The sequence below is a fragment of the Salmo salar genome, chromosome ssa03, assembly GCF_905237065.1.
Source record: "Salmo salar chromosome ssa03, Ssal_v3.1, whole genome shotgun sequence".
Classification (NCBI taxonomy): Eukaryota; Metazoa; Chordata; class Actinopteri; order Salmoniformes; family Salmonidae; genus Salmo; species Salmo salar.
In genome coordinates, this window is record NC_059444.1 from 31,784,976 (window position 1) to 31,805,469 (window position 20,494).

Sequence of the window (20,494 nt, forward strand, 5' to 3'; positions counted from 1 at the left end):
ATGAATTCAAAATCAAAAACATCTTGAGTCAATAAGTATTCAACCCCTTTGTTATGTCAAGCCTAAATAAGTTCAGGAGTAAACATTTGCTTAACAAGTCACATAATAAGTTGCAGGGACTCACGCTGTGTGCAATAATAATGTTTAAAATATTTTTGAATAACTACCTCATCTCTGTACCAAACATATACCTGTAATGTCCCTCAGTCAAGCAGTGAATTTCAACCACAGATTCAATCACAAAGACCAGGGAGGGTTTCAAACGACTCGCAAAGAACCAGCATTTATTGAATATCCCTTTAACCTGTTTGGGATAGGGGGCAGTATTTTCACGGCCGGATAAAAACGTACCCGATTTAATCTGGTTACTACTCCTGCCCAGAAACTAGAATATGCATATAATTAGTAGATGTGGATAGAAAACACTCTAACGTTTCTAAAACTGTTTGAATGGTGTCTGTGAGTATAACAGAACTCATATGGCAGGCCAAAACCTGAGAAGATTCCATACAGGAAGTGCCCTGTCTGACAATTTGTCGTCCTTCTGTAGCATCTCTATCGAAAATACAGCATCTGTGCTGTAACGTGACATTTTCTAAAGTATTGACCCCTCTGCAAAACATGACTTAGTACTTGGTGGCAAAACCCTTGTTGGCAATCACAGAGGTCAGACGTTTCTTGTAGTTGGCCACCAGGTTTGCACACATCTCAGGAGGGATTTTGTCCCACTCCTCTTTGCAGATCTTCTCCAAGTCATTAAAGTTTCGAGGCTGACGTTTGGCAACTCAAACCTTCAGCTCCCTCCACAGATGTACTATGGGATTAAGGTCTGGAGACTGGCTAGGCCACTCCAGGACCTTAATGTGCTTCTTCTTGAGCCACTCCTTTGTTGCCTTGGCCATGTGTTTTGGGTCATTGTCATGCTGGAATACTAATCCACGACCCATTTTCAATGCCCTGGCTGAGGGAAGGAGGTTCTCACCGAAGATTTGACAGTACATGGCCCCGTCCATCGTCCCTTTGGTGCGGTGAAGTTGTCCTGTCCCCTTAGCAGAAAAACACCCCCAAAGCATAATGTTTCCACTTCCATGTTTGACGGTGGGGATGGTGTTCTTGGGGTCATAGGCAGCATTCCTCCTCCTCCAAACACGGCGAGTTGAGTTGATGCCAAAGAGCTCCATTTTGGTCTCATCTGACCACAACACTTTCACCCAGTTGTCCTCTGAATCATTCAGATGTCTATTGGTGAACTTTAGACGGGCATGTATGTGTGCTTTCTTGAGCAGGGGGACCTTGCGGGCGCTGCAGGATTTCAGTCCTTCACGGTGTAGTGTGTTACCAATTGTTTTCTTGGTGACTATGGTCCCAGCTGCCTTGAGATCATTGACAAGATCCTCCCTTGTAGTTCTGGGCTGATTCCTCACTGTTCTCATGATCATTGCAACTCCACGAGGTGAGATCTTGCATGGAGCCCCAGGCCGAGGGAGATTGACAGTTCTTTTGTGTTTCATCCATTTGCGAATAATCGCACCAACTGTTGTCACCTTCTCAACAAGCTGCTTGGCGATGGTCTTGTAGCCAATTCCAGCCTTGTGTAGATCTACAATCTTGTCCTTGACATCCTTGGAGAGCTCTTTGGTCTTGGCCATGGTGGAGAGTTTGGAATCTGATTGATTGATTGTTTCTGTGGACAGGTGTCTTTTATACAGGTGTCTTTCTATACAATTTTAACCTACCATTAAAATTATAGACTGATCATTTCTTTGTCAGTGGGCAAACGTACAAAATCAGCAGGCGATCAAATACTTTTTTCCCTCACTGTATCTATTGAATGTAAACTAGTAACACTGGAGCTAGCTAGTTAACTGGGGGAGGGAAAAGTTAGAGCTGCTGTATTTCATTGCCAATCCTGAACCCTCCTGTATAAAACATATGCATTTCCTAGAGGAAATAAGAAACTGGTTTGACCTGTTTACTCTGTTGTCTGTTGGCTAATAATGTAATTCTCGCTTTCAAAGAGATTCCTACAAGAGACCGCTGGGTCATACTTAAACCAGCCCATTTTCTTATGGATATTTTTTACTGTAAGTTGAGTTTCTCACACATGTAAATCTTTTGAATCGCAAAAAAATTGAATGACAAAATCGAGAAATAAGAAACAGCTATAGTCCTTCTCAATGCTTCAAACAAAGCAAGAGACCTGCAGTGGATTCAAAGCTTTTTCTTCGCTGCAAAGTTTGTCTTATTCTGTAGCTAAGTCCAATACTGGAATAGAAGACTGGGTCTGGAACAGAAGACGTCCTGCCCTCTTTTTATTTTATTTTCAGCCCCCCCTCTTCAGATTTTTCTTTTTTCTCCTCCTCCCCCATTAGGCCTACATCATTCCTTTGGGTGTTTGTATAGTGTCCCTTAGTTACCTCTGAAGACACCCAGCAGGTCGGCAGCGGCAGGCAGGCAGCTCAGAGAGTTAAAAGCCTGCCCTGTCTCACTCATAGGAACAAGGCCATCAATAATTCACCGTCATCGGGAAGCATTATCTAACAGGCTGATGAAACATTTAAAATGGTGGGTGACAACACGGAAACCGCGAAGAAGTGCGCCGTAAGAGAAGGAACGTAAGAGGAGGACACTGCAGGTGGCAAAGGAAGAGGAAGCTCATTCTTTACAGATGTGAAACTGCTGCAGTTAGAGATGAACTGGGCGAAGGCAAAGTCTCACTTCCAACGGTACTCTGATGGGTTACCTACTCCTCTGAGGCCAATTTACTCATTACACATCAAGCACAGAATCTGCCTTACTAAACAAACGTAAAGTGAATGTACTCTGATGTGCTAGCCAGCCATACGCTGCGCAGCCTTCTAGTCTGGTTTAACTGCTAAGCTAGCTACCCACTGGAGGAGTAACTAAATTAAACTAAATAACGGCACTGGAAGTGAATGAATGATCAGCCTATTGCGGTGCGTCTCTTTGTTTGCACCATAACAGTTGAAGTATAGGCTGTAAGTGGAGGTGGAAGCATTCACTGGCCTGTATTAACAACTAGGCCTTTCTCAGTGAAAAGAGAAATCCCTTTAAGCCCAGATCAATTACACCCAGGCTCGGCTGTAATTAAAATGTCCTAACAAAAGGTCCAGGAGCGCATGACACAAACCCGCATGCTGAAAATAAGCCTTGTTCAATCTATAGCAAGCAAGGATTGGTTGGAAAGGGTTTGGGTTTAAGATTCAGCTCAGGTTTCCTATAGGCATGGTGTATGGTATGCTAAACTTCAAAGAAATCTTTTCATGTTTCTTCACATCGTTTTTTTCTTCTTGATATGACATTATTTCCCTCATTAAGATGGGTAGGGTAGGGTTAGATACAGCACATCATATGCGGCATGCCCATGAGGTAAATGGCATATACTGTACATCAAGTACATCATCTACTCAAAACCTTTTACAAAATCCTGTTAGCAATCACATAAAATTAAATATTTAATTAGGGCCTATAGCCAAAAAACATTTCCACTTTTTTCTGTTACTCTAACCATCAACAAAGTAATTATTTGTTCCATTTAAGTATGTTTGATAGTTAACTGTGTTCAGCAGAGAGAAGACAGGCTGCTTACGACTCTCTAATTAAAACTGCCAGAGCAATCAGCAATCACAACTCTGTTCTCCAAATATCATCAAGATCTGATTTGCTTGGCTGATCAACAACAGAGCCCTGCTCTCGCTAGCTCTTTCTTTCTCTCCCTCCCTTTCTTTCTCTCTCTCTACCACCTCTCTCTTTCATTTTCCCTCTCATCTCTCTCTGCCTGCAGCCGCTCGGTCTTCAGGACGCTTTTGAAATGGAACAAATCATCACAACTCAAGGAAGGGAAAAAGGGGGGGAATGAAGGAGTCTGGCTCTGACTCTGAATGGGAGAATTGCTTTGGTTTGTTCGGTTTGTTCAGTATGCCATTTGGGTTGGGATGTTATTCTTTCCAAACATCATGCAGATGCAGACGCAGAGACAAGTACATAGAATTAAGAGTGAATTCTTTGTTATGAGGCCAGTCAGGCCACAACAACCCACAGCAAATAATCAGCGCAAAATAAGATAGATGATATCATCTGATTGTTGGCGGTAATGGTTGCAAAATCTCTGAAAAACAGTGTCATTGGATTAACACAAACACAGGAAACCTGGGCAGTGAACAATATTCATTCAATAAATATCAAGTGAGAGAGCTGTCTATCAGACCATTCTAGTTCAGTGCAGTGCAGGCTAACAACCACTATCATGGACCAAGATAGACAGAGCCGTGTAAAAGACAGAAAAATGGACAGAGCCGTATGAAAGACTAAAAGTGTGAACTCGCCAGCTGGATAATCGGTTCCATTTGTTGCCTTCCCATCATTTCCTGGTGCTCATAGTATCTCAGATTGGGTGACAGACAGGGGGCTGCCAATCAAACGTTCAAGGACTTTGACAATGGCTCCCTCACATTGGAAACATAATGGTTCCATTTCGAGCCCCATGTGTGGCACAAACAGACAGCAAAATGGACATTAGACATGGTGGGGAGAGGAAAGGGGGGTTTCTGAAGACCACAGGTGATAGTGATGCAGTGTCTATGGAAGCATTGTTTTCCACCCCCAAAAACTATATTTGAAATTGGCAATAACAGTCTTCTGATGGAAAAAATTCCTCACGTCAAATGCCAGCAATATCTTGACATTTATGTTCGGGACTTGGACAATGTGCTCATAGTAAATAAGCTTCCGCTCCACCTACAAGGAATAGAAAAATAGTTCTCTCTACTTATAAACTCAGCGAAAAAATAAATGTCCCCTTTTCAGGACCCTGTCTTTCAAAGATAATTCGTAAAAATCCAAATAACTTCACAGATCTTCATTATAAAGGGCTTAAACACTAATTCCCATGCTTGTTCAGTGAACCATAAACAACTAACGAACATGCACCTGTGGAACGGTCGTTAAGACCCTAACAGCTTACAGACGATATGATGGCATGAGGACTGCAGATGTCGCCAGGGCAATAAATTGCAATGTGCGTACTGTGAGACGCCTAAGACAGCGCTACAGTGAGACAGGACGGACAGCTGATCGTCCTCACAGTAGCAGACCACGTGTAACAACACCTGCACAGGATCGATACATCCGAACATCACACCTGCGGGACAGGTACAGGATGGCAACAACAACTGCCCGAGTTACACCAGGAACGCACAATCCCTCCATCAGTGCACAGACTGTCTGCAATAGGCTGAGAGAGGCTGGACTGAGGGCTTGTAGGCCTGTTATAAGGCAGGTCCTCACCAGACATCACCGGCAACAACGTCGCCTATGGGCACAAACCCACCATCGCTGGACCAGACAGGACTGGCAAAAAGTGCTCTTCACTGACGAGTCGCGGTTTTGTCTCACCAGGGGTGATGGTTGGATTCACGTTTATCGTCAAAAGAATGAGCGTTACACCGAGGCCTGTACTCTGGAGCGGGATCGATTTGGAGGTGGAGGGTCCGTCATGGTCTGGAGCGGCGTCACAGCATCATTGGGCTGAGCTTGTTGTCATTGCAGGCAATCTCAACGCTGTGCGTTACAGGCAAGACATCCTCCTCCCTCATGTGGTACCCTTCCTGCGAGCTCATCCTGACATGACCCTCCAGCATGACAATGCCACCAGCCATACTGCTGGTTCTGTGCGTGATTTCCTGCAAGACAGGAATGTCAGTGTTCTGCCATGGCCAGCGAAGAGCCCGGATCTCAATCCCTTAAGCACATCTGGGACCTGTTGAATCGGAGGGTGAGGGCTAGGGCCATTCCCCCCAGAAATGTCCGGGAACTTGCAGGTGCCTTGGTGGAAGAGTGGGGTAACATCTCACAGCAAGAACTGGCAAATCTGGTGCAGTCCATGAGGAGGAGATGCACTGCAGTACTTAATGCAGCTGGTGGCCACACCAGATACTGACTGTTGCTTTTGATTTTGACCCCCCCTTTGTTCAGGGACACATTATTCAATTTCTGTTTGTCACATGTCTGTGGAAATTGTTCAGTTTATGTCTCAGTTGATGAATCTTATGTTCATACAAATATTTACACATGTTAAGTTTGCTGAAAATAATTGCAGTTGACAGTGAGAGGAGTGAGAGGTTTCTTTTCTTGCTGAGTTTATTATGCAATGTGTGAATGAAGCGCAACAATTAAAATAACAAAAAAATTACAATTCTCAAACAGACCCCAAAAGTAATTATATCTGAATGTGGATTATGGTGATGTGTCATCAGTGACCAGAAAGCCCATGGCATCTGTTAAAAAAGTATAGTCCGACAGTTATTTGCTCAAATCCTCTGAAACAATTTTACAAAGAAATTCAATGTGTCTATCATGAGAACAGGCCCCAGAGATGAATTCAAAGGAATAACATTGGTTTGATGGAGTGTGAATGGCTCTCAGATAAGCAAATTCTTTGTCTTACTTGTATGCAGATATTAAAATAACAAACCTTCATGCGATGAGAGAATTTATGCTAATGATTTACGCATACATGTTCATATCTGTCACGACTTCCGCCGAAGTCGGTCCCTCTCCTTTGTTCGGGCGGCGTTCGGCGGTCGACGTCACCGACCTTCTAGCCATCGCCGATCCACTTTTCATTGGTTTTGTCTCGTCTTCCATCACACCTGGTTCCAATTTCATCAATTACATGTTGTGTATTTAACCCTCTGTTCCCCCCCCCATGTCCTTGTCCGTAATTGTTTGTTGTAGTGCTTGTGCACGGTATGCTGGTATTTACCGGGTTTTGTTTGACCCATTTATTGTATTGTTCTGTTGACGGTGGTTTATGGTTATTAAACACAACCGTTGTAAATCAGTTTTCGCTCTCCTGCGCCTGACTTCTCTGTCGCCAGTAAGCATCGCATTACAATATCAATGCATTTTTGATTTATGTTTAGACTAATTTCCAGTTATGATGCATGTTAAAACCTGTGTGGATGGTGATGGCAAAGAACGACGGCGATGGCCAAAATTAACAAAGATAATCATGCAGAGTCCTGGGAGAAGACACTTCAAGTCCAGTTTTATGTAAGTCTGTCTGTTCAATCAAATGAACAATCCTTCAAAAAGGAAAGGGAAACATGACTCCAATTGCGTGGGACCTGTAAATTCTAAACTTGCCATTTCTAGAAATCATTGATAACAACAACAAAAAACATCATTCGTCGCAGGCCTCAGATCTGCCTCAGCCTAATCCACCCTACCAAGACAAAAGCATACCACTTGACCTGTATAAGGGCAACACTTCCTGTGACCTGAAGGTATGTCAGACCGCCAAATAAAGCACATCACGTGTCCATTCCCCTGAGACAAGTCTCAGAGCAGTGTCTTCTTATTCTAAAGTCCAGTCCAGTGGTGGTACAGCATCAAAGAGCATCTCTGAAGGTGGTCCAGCAACTCACAGGTCATTGCTAATCTCTTGATAGTCGGAGCCTCAGGACACCTGCCCATCCATCACACCCCGGCGACACGTATCCCACTGGGGCAGCTTTACACACTCCAAAGGGTTAAACACGGACCCAAAAATCATCCATCACTCAAAAAACTACCAGCCCCTCTGCTCCCCTCTGGAAGATGAGGACTTCAACAACACCAAGGGGGTTTGCTTTCTTAACAGTGGGAAAAGCCTTCCGTATTGAAAGGACTAGGGAGGGTAAGTAAGGAGGGAGCTGTTTGGTGTGAACATATCCAGGGCTCACTTGCTCTATTGCTCAGCTCCAGGGCCTCAACATATCATTAAACATCCATTTAAGAAGCAGTGGGGGAAAGTTAACTGTCATTTAAAGCACAGAGGGTGGTGAGGGAGATTTGACCCTTTCCGATGCCCTGTTCTCAATAGAAATACCAAAGGAATACGTTAAAATCGAATTGGTCAGCTAACCTAACACAATGCAATTTGTTCCAGTCTCAGTCCATTTTTCTAAGTGGATATAAAAAGGAGGAAGACAGATGATGAAAAAGCTATGATGGGCATTCGCGATTAAGACTAAGTACTGATCAAACAAACCCATCTTCCTCCTCTTCCTCACACCCCTCTCTCCTTCATTTCCTCCCGTTTGCTCAGTCTCCATCTGTTTGTTCCTAGCTTTTGACAGTGAGTGTGTCAGAGAAACATAACAAGACAGCTGTCAAACCGGCCCCTTGTGATTGAAGATGGCAGGTGAGTCTCTCTCTCTGTGTGTGTGTGTGTGTGTGTGTGTGTGTGTGTGTGTGTGTGTGTGTGTGTGTGTGTGTGTGTGTGTGTGTGTGTGGAGTGCTGGGTTCACTTTACGACCGGGAGACAGGATGATCAGGGCCACTGACCCCTAAACAGACGCACCGCTTTACACGCCACCCCTGGCATTTACATCCACTGCCTCTGGAGTTGCGTCCCAAATGGCTTGCTATTCCCTATTTAAACTAGAGGTCGACCGAAAAGGATTTTTCAACGCCGATACCGATTATTGGAGGACCAAAAAAATCCGATAGCGATTAATCGGACGATTTTTATATATATTTGTAATAATGACAATTACAACAATACTGAATGAACAATGAACCCTTTTATTTTAACTTAATATAATACATAAATAAAATCTATTTAGTCTCAAATAAATAATGAAACATGTTCAATTTGGTTTAAATAATGCAAAAACACAGTGTTGGAGAAGAAAGTAAAAGTGCCATATGTGCCATGTAAAAAAAGCCAACGTTTAAGTTCCTTGCTCAGAACATATGAAAGCTGGTGGTTCAATATTCCCAGTTCTTCAATATTCCCAGTTAAGAAGTTTTAGGTTAGTTATTATAGGAATTATGACGCGTCAAATATTTTTCTCTATACCATTTGTATTTTATATACCTTTGACTATTGGATGTTCTTATGGGCACTTTAGTATTGCCAGCCTAATCTCGGGAGTTGATAGGCTTGAAGTCAAACAGCGCTGTGCTTCAAGCATTGCTAAGAGCTGCTCGCAAACGCAGTAAAGTGCTGTTTGAATGAATGCTTACGAGCCGCCTGCTGCCTACCACCGCTCAGTCAGACTGCTCTATCAAATCATAGACTTAATTATAATATAATAAACACACAGAAATATGAGCCTTTGGTCATTAATATGATCAAATCCGGAAACTATCATTTCGAAAAACAAAACACTTATTCTTTCAGTGAAATACGGAACCATTCCGTATTTTGTCGAAAGGGTGGCAACCTTAAGTCTAAATATTGCTGTTACATTGAAGGTTGTGCAATGTTATGGCAAAATTAAGTAAAATTCTGGAAAATGTATTACGGTCTTTGTTAGGAAGAAACACAGTTCGCAACGAGCCAGGCAGCCTAAACTGTTGCATATACCCTGACTCTGCTTGCACTGAACGCAAGAGAAGTGACACAATTTCCCTAGTTAATATTGCCTGCTAACATGAATTTATTTTAACTAAATATGCAGGTTTAAAAAAATATACTTCCGTGTATTGATTTCAAGAAAGGCATTGATGTTTATGGTTAGGTACATTTGTGCAACGAATGTGTTTTTTTTCGCGAAGTTGAATTAGGCTGTGATTTGATGATAAATGAACAGGTACGGCATTGACTATATGCAACGCAGGACAAGCTAGTTAACCTAGTTAGATCATCAACCATGTGTTGTTAACTAGTAACTACGTGAAGATTGATTGTTTTTTTAAGATAAGTTTAATGCTAGCTAGCAATTTACCTTGGCTCATTGCAGCCACAAAGTCCTTTTGACGCTGCACTCACGTAACAGGTGGTCAGACTGCCACGCAGTTTCCTCATGGAATACAATGTAATAGGACATAATCAGCGACCAAAAAGGCAGACTACCGATTGTTATGAAAACTTGAAATCGGCCCTAATTAATCACTCATGCCTAACAGAAATGGAATAATGTGTCCCTGAACAAAGGGGGGGTCAAAATCAAAATCAGCAGTCAGTATCTGGCGTGGGCACCAGCTGCATTAAGTACTGCAGTGCATCTTCTCCTCATGGACTGCACCAGATTTGCCAGTTCTTGCTGTGAGATGTTACCCACTCTTCCACCAAGGAACCTGAAAGTTCCCAGACATTTCTGAGGAGAATGGCCCCAGCCCTCACCCTCCGATCCAACAAGTCCCAGATGTGCTCAATGGGATTGAGATCCGGGCTCTTTGCTGGCCATGGCAAAACACTGACATTCCTGTCTTGCAGGAAATCACGCACAGAACCAGCAGTATGGCTGGTGGCATTGTCATGCTGGAGGGTCATGTCAGGATGAGCCTGCAGGAAGGGTACCACATGAGGGAGGAGGATGTCTTCCTTGTAACGCACAGCATTGAGATTGCCTGCAATGACAACAAGCTTAGTCCGATTATGCTGTGACACACCGCCCCAGACCACGACGGACCCTCCACCTCCAAATCAATCCCGCTCCAGAGTACAGGCGACGATAAACGCGAATCCAACCATCACCCCGGGTGAGACAAAACCGCAACTCGTCAGTGAAGAGCACTTTTTGCCAGTCCTGTCTGGTCCAGCGACGGTGAGTTTGTGCCCATAGGTGACGTTGTTGCCGGTGATGTCTGGTGAGGACCTGTACCTGTCCTGCAGGTGTGATGTTCAGATGTACCGATCCTATGCAGGTGTTGTTAGACGTGGTCTGCCACTGCACTTGGTCTGTCCGTCCTGTCTCCAAGTCAGTAGAAAGGCCTCTTTAGTGTCCTAAGTTTTCATAACTGTGACCTTAATTGCCTACTGTCTGTACGCTGTTAGTGTCTTAACAACCGTTCCACAGGTGCATGTTCATTAATTGTTTATGGTTCATTGATCAAACCCTTTACAATGAAGATCTGTGAAGTTATTTGGATTTTTACTAATTATCTTTGAAAGACAGGGTTCTGAAAAAGGGACGTTTCTTTTTTTGCTGAGTTTAGTTCACTTTTGACCAGAGGTCTATAGGCCCTGGTCAAAAGTAGTACACTATATAGAGAATATGGTGCCATTTGGGACTTAACCAGGGTCTCTGTGACCAGCCACATCAACAGGCACACAGAGCAACAGCCAGCAAGGCTTCTTCACTATTAAACTGGCAATCAGCAGTTGAAACAATAAGGTGAAATCGCCGCCCCTGTTTCTGTAAAAAGCTAACCACTCTCAAATTCATAGACAGATCTGTGGATGCAAGGTTGGAAGCAAGGACTGACCATACATGATATCAAAAGTATAGTTTTAACCATGTTGAGGCTACAGTGTCTTCAGAATGCATTCATACCTGTTAGAAATCACCTTTGGCAGCAATTACAGTTTTGAATCCCTCTGTAAGTCTCTAAGATACTTTTTTATATGCTTCAAGCTCTGTCAAGTTGGTAGTTCATCATTGCTAGACAGCCATACATTTAATGTCATCTTGGTAAGCAATTCCAGTGTATATTTTGCCATGTGTTTTAGGTTATTGTCCTGCTGAAAGGGGAATTTGTCTCCCAGTGTCTGTTGGAAAGCAGACCGAACCTGTTTTTCCTCTAGGATTTTGTGCTTAGCTCTATTCCGTTTATTGTGTTGGATTTGCCCCAAACATAACACTTTGAATTCAGGACAAAGCATTTTCTTTGCCACATTTTTTGCAGTTTTACTTTAGTGCCTTAATGCAAAAATTATGCATATTTTGATTCTGACAGGCTTCCATCTTTTCCGGCTGTCATTTAGGTGAGTATTGTGGATTAACTACAATGTTGTTGTTGTTCTTCTATCACAGCCATTAAACTTTAACTGTTTTAAAAAGTCACCATTGGCCTCGTGAAATCCCTGAGCGGTTTCTTTCATCTCCGGCAACTGAGTTAGGAAGGAAGCCTGCAGCTTTGCAGTGACTGGGTGTATTGATACACCATCCAGAGTGTAATAACTTCACCATGCTCAAAGGGATATTTAAAGTCTGCATTTTCTTTTTAACCCATCTACTAATAGGCGCCCTTCTTTGCGAGGCATTGGAAAACCTCTCTGGTGTTTGTGGTTGAATCTGTGTTTGAAATTCACTGCTCAACTGAGGGACTTTATAGATAATTGTATATGTGGGGTACAGAGATGAAGTAGTCGTTCAAAAATCATGTTGGACACTATTATTGCACACAGAGTGAGTCCATGCAACTTATTATGTGACCTGATAAGCACATTTTTATTCCTGAACTGATTTAGGCTTGCCATAACAAACAGGTTGAATACTTATTGACTCAAGACTTTTCAGCTTTTCATTTTAATTAATTTGTTAAAAAAATGTAAAAAACATAATTCCACTTTGATATTATGGGGTGTTGTGTGTAGGCTAGTAACACAAAGTCTCAATTTAATCCATTTTAAATTCAGTCTAACACAACAAAATGTGTAAAAAGTCAAGTGGTGTGAATACTTTCTGAAGGCACTGTATATAGTGTTCCTTCACATTTACCTTGGTTTACAAACATTGGAGTAAAACAAGCTTATATTTTGGGTACTGATGGGGTACGACAATTTAACTAAGTTAATGAGGCATTTATACATTATATTCTTCATGAATCAATGGGTACATATCATTAATTTATAAGTGAAAAAAATGGTTGTAGCAACTGCGGATTGAGGTCCTATCAATCAAATTAAACTGTATTTGTCACATGCTTCGTAAACAACAGGTGTAGACTAACAGTGAAATGCTTCCTTACAGGCCCTCCCCAACAATACAGAGAGAAAGAAAATAGAGAAATAATAGAAAAAGTAAAACATGTAATAATAAAAGTAATAAACACACAATGAGCAACTTGACTATATACACGGGTTACCAGTACCGAGTCGATGTGCAGGGGTACGAGGTAATTGAGGTAGGTATGTACATAAACACTGAACAAAAATATAAACGTACATGTAAAGTGTTGGTACCATGTTTCATGAGCTGAAATAAAAAAATCTCAAAGATCTTACATACGCACAAAAAGCTTATTTCTCTCAAATGCTGTGCACAAATTTGTTTACATCCCTATTAGTGAGCATTTGTCCTTTGCCAAGATAATCCATCCACCTGACAGGTGTGGCATATCAAGAAGCTAATTAAACAGCATGATCATTAAACAGGTGCACCTTGTGCTGGGGACAATAAAAGGCCACTTTAAAATGTGCAGTTTTGCCACACAACACAATGCCACAGATGTCTCAAGTTTTGAGGGAGCATGAAATTGTCATGCTGATTGCAGGAATGTCCATCAGAGCTGTTGCCAGAGAATTGAATGTTAATTTCTCTATGACAAGCTGCTTCCAACTTGGTTTCAGAGAATTTGGCTGTATGTCCAACCGGCCTCACAACCACAGACCACGCGTAACCACGCCAGCCCAGGACCTCCACATCCGACTACTTCACCTGCACGTTTGTCTGAGGTTGTGTGTGTGTCGGGGTATTTCTGTCTGTCACAAAGCCATATTGTGAGGAAAAAGCCATTCTGATTGGTGAGGCCTGGCTCCCCAGTGGGTGGGCCTGGCTGCCAGGCATAGGCCCACCCATCTTTGAAATCGTTGCATGTTGTGTTTGTTTTTTGTTCAGTATAACTACGAATAAAGTGACAGATAATAAAGAGTAGCAGCAGCATATGTGATGAGACACACAAGTTAGTGCAAGAAAATGGTCAATGCAGATAGTTAAATAGTTAACAAAATAGCTACAGAGACTTACTATATATTTACAAGTCTTATGGCTTGGAGGTAGAAGCTGTTCAGGGACCTGTTGGTTCCAGACCTGGTGCATCGGCACCGCTCGCCTTGCGGTAGCTGAGAGAACAGTGTATTTGATTTGATACACGAGTTGGGTCCATTTTTAGGACCTTCCTTCCTCTATAGGCCACCCTGATTTATAGCAACCTGAGCTGCAAATAATGGGTTTGAGCTATGTAAATTCCAGAAGAAATGGAAGAAAGAAAATGGAAAGATTGAGGGAGGGGAAGAGGCTTTTCCTCTTTCTTGACTGTCATATATTGTTACCCATTTGTGAGGAGGCCTATGTGTGTGTGTGTGTGTGTGTGTGTGTGCTGATTCTTCCCAATTTAATTGTGTTCGACATCCCTATTAGGTAATGTTTGATAAGATATTAAAGAAACATTTTCAAAATAATAACCACAGCAAGACCACACTCAGCAAGGCATTCTTCCACAGAAGAGCAACAGCTGCATTGCATTGAAAATAAACATGATCTCTTTAACAGAGAAACATTAGAGGCCATTGGTTGCTCAAAACAGTGCTTTACACAAAGCTCTCGAAGAGGCATCCAGAAATCTGTATTGATTTACAGTAAAACGTGTAATTAACAAAAACTGTGTTTCGTTACACAGCAGCCCTGAAATATAAATCTACTGACCTTTTAGCTTGAATTATTATTATTATATTATTATTTTACTAAACTAATTACACAACATGCCACTTAAAGCATGTAGGCCTATTGTGTAGTTTCACCTTGAGTTATCTTTATAAAACAGCTGAGGAGAGGGGTTCTGGTGTTTATCCCAAGTATAGCCCTCCTTTATACTTTTATTATGTGAGGCAATAGCAAACTAAAAGTGAGCTGTAAAGGTTTAAATTAATTTAATTTTAAATCATGTTCTAGTTTTAACATTTTTTGTAAAAATTAATCACAAGTCAACATATTTAAATAAGCTCCTACCGAAATCCCCAAGTGAACACGGCAACGAGTAGTCGTCTATTTTTGCTACTTACTTTGGGGATTTTGGATTGAATTATGGCGGCCTACCAACTCTGTCAATCCTAACTAAATATGCATTTGCAATCCAACACAAGAACACGCACACACACACACACACACACACACACACACACACACACACACACACACACACACACACACACACACACACACACACACACACACACACACACACACACACACAATATTGATGTTGTCCAGTTGTCTGCAATAAACAACACCATTCTTATTCTATAGCACACCGCCACCCATCCCCTCTCCGGACAAAACTGTTTGGGGGAAGGTAGCTCAAGTTCTCGCCATTGAAATGCAGCCACTTTGATATGTAAATTGATAGTTACGAAAAAAACAGGAGAAATCACAGTAGCATACATGGAAGCCATTTGCACTCGAGCCGATGTGAGATGAGACGGCACTTCCCCCGGGGACCCCGGGCCTGGACAAATGGACCAACCTACAGAGATAGCGTCTGGGGCGGGGGAGCGGAGGAGTAGGGAGAAGGGGGGGGGGGCAACGGGACATTTGTCCCAGTGAATTCCCCATCCCAACTCTGACATGAGTAAACGAAGCTCCTGCGGTTTCTAGACCGGTATTGAAAACAAATTAGACAGGATTCCATTTTACCATCAATTATAGGCCATTCCATTATTTTATCAAATAACCTTGTTAAAAATGCTTATATTTTCGAGTGCGTTCCCCATTCTGAATTGACTAAGTTAAATAGGCCACATCACCAGTGTAGAAAATGGAATGGGCCAACACAAACAACATTTACTCCCTGTAGTGAGTTGAGTGTTGTGTCTACAGGTAAGCTACTGCATCACCTCTGTTATATATAGTTTATTAGACTAATCATTTAGAAACTACGCTTTTCCACGCCCTAACTTTTACTATACCACAGGTCAGTATAGTCTACCTGTCTATCCATCATTCTTAGTGACAATAGTGGTTGGTAGATCATTTGTCCAGATTTGCAATAGGCTAACTAGCAATCATACCACACATAAAAGCCACATCAATTTTCAATTTGAATCCACAAGAACAAATAGGAATCGCTGATAGGCAGCAGAGAGGGCAGGTGCATCATTGCGCATGAAAGAACAGCGAAGACATGGGACATTCAGCTTAAAAAGCTCTGCTATTGATCTTGTTTAGGGACAATACAATTATCCTACCGAGCGGCTATTTTCTTGCGCATATATATATTGTTTCTATGCAGATTTTAGAATATTCACATTAAAATCTGTCAAAATTGGATGGAAACACAGCTGGATGGAAACCCAACCCATAGACAGCCTAAAGACTCTGGCAAGTGCGCTAGTCCAATGTCACTGTGATTATGCTGCACATCATGGTTCACCAGCAGCCCTAAACATCTAAAGAATAAGCTACAGACCAGCCAAAACAAGCTTGTAAGAATCGTCCCTAAAACGCCCCCTCATACTCATCTGGAGGTTGAGAATTTTTTTGTCTGCATCTCTGTAATTGTATATGTATTTACGTAAAAAAAATGTAAATAAGTCCTTGACTTTATTGTTCAATCCAGATGACTTAAAAAAATCTTTGTACTGTGCATAAAAAAAAAAAAGTACTGACAAATAAAATCAACCCGAGTGGCGCAGCAGTCTAAGGCACTGCATCTCAGTGCTTGAGGCGTCACTACAGACCCTGGATCGATTCCAGGTTGTACCTCAACCGGCCGTGATTGGGAGTCCCAGAGGGACTTAACTGACTTGCTTAGTTAAATAAAAGTTAAATAATTAAATAAAAAATCCAAACTGTGCAGTGGCCATTTGGTGAATGGAAAGAGACATCTGTTACAGAACACCAAAAAGTTTAATGACACAGAGATTGTCAAACTAAGCCTTCGATACTGGGTAAGCCTACAAGGTAGGGAGAGATATATTTGATGTTTGTCGTGATTGGAATAGTCTACTTATTGTGGTGTAGGACAAGTAAAACATTATATTGAAGTGCCCAAAATCGGTATGCTTTGTACTTTGATTGTGTAGTGCATTTGCACAGAAACCTGTTGGTGGAAAATGTGTTGCATATATTCTATACAATTATAAATATGGCATCAAAATGTTGAAAATCTGATTTCCCCCTCGCTGATAATTGTCTGCAGCCAGCTCTGATCGTAGTGTGATGAAACATGCAGGGAGAGTGAACTCCTCCGTGCATGCTGATGTGGCAAAGTCAATATTCAGGTTTAATAACAGGGTCGCTACAGTTATTGTTATTTGCGGTAGTAAACATTATTTTTGAGTTCATTCTATGAGGGGAAGGTGTTCAATTTATTTTACAGTACAAGGGGAGGGTCATGTGAAAATATTTGTAATGTGGGGGGGGGGGGGGGGTGCAATTTTTTATGACACCTTGAGTTGGGCCAGCTCCCCCCTCCCCTCCCCAACTAAATTTCGACCTGTCCCTTAAATGAATGCTGTATTTGATGCCTTCAGTAGCCTAGGCCTCTCTCTATTCACGGCAGCACATCAAATCAATGTTTTTTTGTCCCATACAACAGGGTGTAGACCTTACACTGAAATGCTTACTTTACAAGCCCTGAGATGCTGAGCTCTCAGGGGCAATAAGATAAGGCACAGGCGTGTGTGTGCGTGTCATCACACATGGTTGGCTTAGATATCTGTGAATTATACATGTTCAGTGAAATTATCTCATGTTACTGCCGTGGAATTGAGAGGTCGATGAAGACAGCACCTGACTTAGGTCGTTGTGTCCACGGGATTACATGTAATGGGCGATGTTACATTTATTTGACAGTATCACTGCACTTCTGTAATTGAAAGCGTGTTACCTAGAAAAAGAATTATAGCCAAGCCACCATAATGCACATAAATTGTCATTTTCTTTCAAATCCAAGGTGACTATGCTACTGTCTCTTTTACAGTGACTCACCCAACACCTCAGCATCACAGGTGAGATCTATTCTGATGATCAAAACCGAGAGAATGAGAACCCCTCATTCCGAGACAGACATAATAAACACATAATAGTAGATTTCAGTTAGTAGCCCTCTTCTCCATCCATTCATTAATTGCATGTCATTGTATAACTAGCCTAGATTTTTTTTCTCATCACAATAGTTCGAATTGAATCCAATTCAGAGCAATGATTGCCGTTGAAGAAACCACATCTGGTTAAGCCTCATGCAACTTTTTTTGCATTTTTTTGCATATATATATAAAAACCCATGGCCCAGAGTCGCTTAATGTGAGAACCACTGATGTCTGGTAAAATGCAATTATTTCATTTTCTCAGAATGTCCAATCTTTAGGCTGGTATGTTATAGAATGCAGTAGCAGACAGACCTCATTTTCACAGATACTGGTTTATTTTCAAGCGATGTCAATACAAAGCAATCTGTAAGTGTTTTTAAAATGGAGTGAAATTCGGTAAAATGTCAGTTAGTGACTTGTACCACACCGATATCGTAAGGAATGAAGTGTCTATTTTCTCAACTTAGCCTCTAAGAACTCACACATGTCTCACAAGTAGGCTCACAAGTAGGCTGGCTCACAAGTAGGCTCACAAGTGTACAGACGCGACGATGGAATGCTATGCCAATGTTTGAATACTTACATTTGAGGTGAACAGTCCTAAATGGTGTTTGACGAATATTTCAGTTTGGCATTGAAGGAACACGGAGAGAGTGGTCACCCCTTCAGCAGGCTAGAGGCCCCCCTCAAGCTCGGAATACGCAGCGGGCAACACAAAGACGTACGTGGTTCCGATGCATGCTCCAATTACGAGGGACAGATCGTGTTGTTTCTTGTGGCAGGTATCTCTCTCTCTCCAAGTCCATGCGTCCCCAAGGACCGGACAAACTGTTCCTTAGCGAGATGCTGTTCGGAACTATTAATCAATAGTTTTTTTCCCATATCCCCCTCGCACGCATCCACATTTTCCCTTCGATTGGACACAATGAATTCAAAAACTGCACGGTTATTGTAGCCTAAAAGACCTAAAAGAGGCGAATGAGAAGCATATCAGCACATATCCTAAAAATAAAACATGCAGTCGTATTCCACGACGATGTCAAGCCTTTCGGAAAGTCGCCAATACAATGCTGAAACAGTCTACAATGCGACTATAGTTCGGGGGCCTGTGTCTGTGCGTCGGGCTTGTGCTCCAGGCAGTCTCTGCGTTGCTCCAATCACACACCGCTCTGCCAGCGCCAGTCGGACTCCTAAACCAAAAAATACGAGGAGAAACGTTGGGCCGGCTCCCCGCTCTGCAACAGCTGGCTTTCAATGGGCCACCCTAAAACCTGGCGCGGATCATGCTAAAAGGCAGGGAGGGACTGGTGTCTGGTGCTTTCAGCCGTTTTCTATAGGATTTGTCTATGAAGAATAGGGCCCCTAAAGGCAGGAGCTGGTAGCTGGATATTGATAGTGATAACAGGGACTGTCAAATAGCCTACAGATTTCAAGATTCATCTAAACACGGTGTATAATATATGGGTCTGTGAAATATGTCATTTATTTCAAAGTGGGCTATTATTATGGCACTCAGGAGGTTCATACTCATTCTCACAACAGGAGTTGTCACTACTAAAGAAAAACAGGAAAAGGGAAAATGCAGCTCTGTTATTATATTATCATTTCAGCTGGACCTGATGAGTAATCTGGATAAAGGTGTAAAAGCCACACCAGGAAGTTAAAGGTAGACTCAGCAAAATGGCGTTACGAGCAGCACCGCAGATATTGAGATGAGCGAGTTGCAAAACTTGGTTCTCACACAGTCACACACAGTATCTATGCATGTTGTATGGGTTTGCTTCACACTGTTTCAGTGTGGAACCAGGGGACCAAAACAGCGAAGTTGAGCCTCGCACTTCAACGCTCTTAGTTGTTGCAGAAATGGACCCACTATGCTGTTTACTTTCTGCATGTACGTCATATCGCGGAGTCTACCTTTAATAAGATTGTATGGGGCCACTGCTCATGGAAAAACATAAGTTTAAACGACATCACAGTTTAGCTTCCTCCACTGTCCCTGTCTCCGTACAGGGCTCAAACCAGTGATCCTCTGCAACACACGTGACTGCCCTTCTTGACAACGTGCAAACCAAATGAGCTATACAAAAGGTACCGATTGGATAGCTCTATCAGCGACATTTCAAGCTAGCTGTGGAGTGATCTTACAGCAGGTCCTTAACTCTGTTACATAAGCAAGCCAGCCAAGCACAAGAAGCCATCACATCGAAACGCATCCAACTTCAACACAAACCAAAAAGCATCCCTCTAGTAACCCACAGGCCAATAGGAACTGTTTGTCTACCTGTTTATATACATTTACCAGCTATGTATGTATACGCTATCAACATGACCACAGTCACTGCAATGCATAACCCCCAGAGCAAGTCCTCTGATGACAACATGTCGTTTTGGATTACAGGCAAGAAATTGTAATTCCCTGTTGTTTTATGACCTTGTTATGTGGGAACATCAAATGTGAACTGTATATGTCTTGTAGTCATTATGGACAACAATGGATGCACTGGAGGGGAAATTATATCCGTCAGCTGGATTGAACTCAGCAGATTTATAGTAATTTTGTTCAGTTTCCCAGAATTCCCAGGTATGTTTCCCTTTGACCGTAGTATCACACTGCCGATTATTAATATACTGTACAGTTTATGCACCATTACTTTCCACTATTTATAGAAATAGTGTTTGTTAAAACATGAAATTAAACAACAAAACTACAGGCTCCCTTACTAGTGC

General features: G+C 42.2%; 1 protein-coding gene across 10 annotated transcripts in view; it reads right to left on the reverse strand.

Moving 5' to 3' along the window:
- Window positions 1-18,986, reverse strand: part of LOC106599757 (adhesion G protein-coupled receptor L2) — a 126,082-nt gene extending 107,096 nt beyond the window's left edge. For 6 of the 10 annotated variants that reach the window (XR_001327565.2, XR_006769103.1, XM_014191059.2 and 3 more), the window contains exon 1: window positions 18,348-18,983. The gene's annotated coding sequence lies outside the window, so the exon portion shown is untranslated. Of the gene's footprint in view, window positions 1-18,347 lie in introns of all 10 variants that reach the window. The other 4 variants (XM_014191058.2, XM_014191061.2, XM_014191055.2 and 1 more) reach the window with 3 other exon arrangements.
- Between the last annotated feature and the right edge of the window lie 1,508 nt (window positions 18,987-20,494).